This window comes from Thermobia domestica, chromosome 9, assembly GCF_964235325.1.
Source record: "Thermobia domestica chromosome 9, izTheDome1.hap1.1, whole genome shotgun sequence".
NCBI classification, from domain to species: Eukaryota; Metazoa; Arthropoda; class Insecta; order Zygentoma; family Lepismatidae; genus Thermobia; species Thermobia domestica.
Window position 1 is genome coordinate 160,126,964 of NC_137462.1, and position 4,109 is coordinate 160,131,072.

Sequence of the window (4,109 nt, forward strand, 5' to 3'; positions counted from 1 at the left end):
ATGGTTCCTTTCCAACAGAGTCGTAAGCCTTTCTGAAATCAATACGTAGTTGATGTATCGGAGTATTGTATTCTCATTTCTTTTCGGTATTTGACGAATGGTAAATATCTAGTCGATAGTTGATCGATTTTGCCTAAATATACACTAATAATCTCCAATAATTTCACCTGCATATAGAGTCAATCTTGGTAACAATATGTTTGAGAAGATTTTTATAAGATGTTGACAAGAGAGAGAGGCCTACAGAAAAAAAAAATTTTCTTGGTGCCTAAAATTTTAGAGCTGATTTTAACTATGTGTGGGGCGCTGAATCCAATAATGTAAGCAGTTTTTTTCTATCAGCTCTACTTTGGTAGATACAGGCTACTGTACCAGTAGTGTTATTTACGTTACAATGTATGTGGAAGAAATATTACAATCCAAAATAAATATGTAAATTATAAATGATGTAACCACTATTTCTGCATGCTTCTTGCAATAGTATACAAAATAAGCAAAAGAAATACAAATATTCTCGTAATAACAAGTTTGAATATGATCTTATAAACTCTGCAACTCAAATAAATCCTACTGTGCTCTATAGAGATTTCTATTTGGAAGAACGGCGCTCTTTTCTCATTAGTGCTGCTATCTGTCGGTACTAAACGGAAACTAGTCATATAGTAGTTCCAGGAACGTCCACTAGATTGCATTGGTATTCTATTTGGCTAGTGGATCGTAGTTGTTGTCTTGCAGGTGGAGTGACATGTTGGAACATGTGAGTTTTGTTCTGAAATCATAACTTGTATCGCGTATACTAAGGCTTTATATTTAACATCCGTGTTAGTGGCCTGAACATAAAATGAGTTCAAGTCGAAGAAGTTGTGTTAACCATCCTGATGTGTTTTGCTAAATATGTGGTGAGTACACATTTAAAGACAATAGAAAACATATCAGTGACTTTGTAAAAAAAGCATATCATGCATATTTTGGTGTACGCCTAGGGGACCAAGATAAAACGTGGGCTCCACATATTGTGTGTAAAATGTGTACTGAACACTTGCGACAGTGGACAACTGGAAAAAGAAAAAGTCTTAAGTTTGGTGTTCCAATGGTTTGGAGGGAACCCACAAACCATGTTGATGACTGTTATTTCTGCCTGGTAAATGTTACGGGTATGAATAGAAATAACCGGAACAAGTGGACATATCCTGATCTGCCTTCAGCAAGACGTCCAGTTGTTCATTCCGATGAAATACCAATCCCAACGTTTCACCACTTGCCAGAGCTTTGTGAGACTGAAAACGAACGTAGTGAACATTCTTGTGACATGGATGATGGAAGTGACAGTGATTATGAGGGAATGTCAACAATTCCTCAACAGTTTAATCAAGATGAGCTAAATGATCTAGTTAGGGACCTTAATCTTTCAAAAGAATCGTCTGAATTACTTGCTTCCAGATTGAAGGAGAAAAACGTACTAGAACAAGGAACTAAAATCACATTCTACCGAACAAGGGAAAAGGAGTTTTTACCATTTTTCACTGAAGACACAAATCTCGTATTCTGTCACGATGTTAGAGGTCTCCTAGAACACATGGGTCTTCCAGAATACAATCCAGATGATTGGCGTCTGTTTATTGATAGCTCCAAGCGAAGTTTAAAATGCGTCCTTCTACACAATGGCAATAAATATGGCTCAATTCCAATCGCTCATTCAACACGACTGAAAGAAGAATATGAAGCAATTGCTTTGGTTATGGAAAAAATTAAATATCAGGACCATCAGTGGGTGATTTGTGTGGATTTAAAGATGGTGAACTTTCTTCTTGGACAGCAAAGTGGCTACACAAAATATCCTTGTTTTCTATGTCTGTGGGATAGCAGAGACAAAGCAAACCATTGGTCAAAAAAAGAGTGGCCGCAGAGAGACGACATGGTTGTTGGTAAGAAAAATATTATTAACATGCCTATTGTTGAGTGTGACAAAATCATTTTGCCACCTCTACATCTCAAACTCGGTTTGATGAAGCAGTTTGTAAAGGCGCTAAATAAGGACGGGCCGTGCTTTGCTTACATGGGAAACAAGCTACCTCAGATCAGCACAGAAAAATTAAAAGCTGGAATATTTGATGGTCCCCAAATAAGACAACTCATGAAAGATCCGGCTTTCGTGGAGTCCATGAATGAGACTGAACGTAGAGCTTGGACCTCATTTGTAGAAGTTATCAAGAATTTCCTTGGCAATAATAAAGCTGATAACTATGTTGAGCTAGTGAACCAGATGCTTAATGCATTCCAAAAACTTGGATGTAATATGAGTATCAAAATTCATTACCTGCACAGCCATTTGGACCGTTTCCCAGACAACGTAGGCAGTCTGAGTGAAGAACAAGGTGAAAGATTTCACCAAGATATTAAAACAATGGAGGACCGCTACCAAGGAAGATGGTATGCCCATATGATGGCAGATTACTGCTGGAACCTAAAAAGAGACTGTGCAAAGAAACATTCAAGGATGTCACGAAAACGAAGCTTCCGAAGTGTTGAATAGATCGTTTTGAACAAATTATTTGATTTTTTATTCATAAAAACTATTATAAAATGTAGTTATAGAGTTATTATGTACTTGATGTTTGTGTTTATATGGTTTTCATTATTTTCAGTGTTCCAAATAACAGATTTAAATGTCATAGTTTTCTTTTCACTTACAGTAAAACAGCACCTATGCAATTTTCAACGTTGTAGCAGGTCAGTCTTGCAATTCCTATATCTCAAAAACTAAAGCTGTTAGGGGAAAACTAACGCCATATTTGGATTCAGCGTCCCAATTCTACTTCAAATCAGCTAAGAAACACCCGGCACCAAAACCACTGTAAGCCAGTGTAATTATTGCGATCAGTTTTGTCATCTTTCTTGTGAATTGGGCCAATGATTGATTCTTTTCACTTTAAACTTACAGTAGAAAAAAGGACAAGTTTAGAGACCAATTTTATTAGAAAAAAGAAAAAATGCATTGTTTTTGTTGAAGTACACGCTACAAGATAAAACGGAAGTATCTCGTGCAACTGATCTTGTTCATCTTTTTAATCATAGCATCTGTTTCGTGAGCATTTAACTCTCTGAGGTTCTTAGGTTTAAAACTAGTGTGTTCAAAGAATTATATAAATTACAATGACGATGAAAGCTTAGTATCTACGTAGGTATATATAATATAGATAATTACATAATTAAAATAGCCATATTACTTTATGATCTACTTTGCACTAGACATACCAGAAACTTTGCTTGTTTAGAATTTGTCTTTTTATTCAGCACAGAGAGTTTTCAGAGCTGAACTTAAACCATATTTTGCCCCGACAGGTACAGAATCCGAAAATACACTTTCTAACTATTCATTTAATCTGAAACTTAAGCGTGAACGAGTACAAGTACAGCGTGAATGTATATCAATTACATATTCTTTATGCTTTGTGGCGAGATAGTAGTAGTAGTATCAGCAGGAGGGAGGCCAATTCTTTCGTCTCCACCAGAATTTCGCACCTTGTCATAGTGTCCAAATAAATAAACTATGGAGTGTAAAGTCTTGTTTTCTCTGTGTTAAAAGCGTATACAAACTATGTTTTCTAGAGCAAAGAAAACAAGAAACCTTGAATCATTCTTGCAAGATAATGACTGACCAAATAATGTCTTGTGATTACTCTGAAAACATATTCTATGTTCCTTGACAAGTGTTCTAAAAATACAACATTAGAAATAGGAATTTCCTATTTATGACGTTATCACTAAACTCATCTGACATCCACGTAACAATAACATAAATTAAGATTTAGAAAACAAAAATAAAATTACCAAACGCAACGTTGTTATAAGGTTTTTCTTCAACTATAATTAAACCGTCATATTTTATATTTTTGATAGCAATCAGATATAATAAAACAACAACAAATAAACTTTTACAGGAGAAGAAAGAGGAAGCAGTGTGCGTGAAATGATGCAAGCGCACCCCTGATTCCGAGATCATGGGAATTGTCATTTCTTCTACAAGGAGACTAATTTCCGCTTTAATTAGAGATGCTTTGTTATGTAAGCAGACCACAGAGGTTGCAACGAGGACAAACTTATATAGT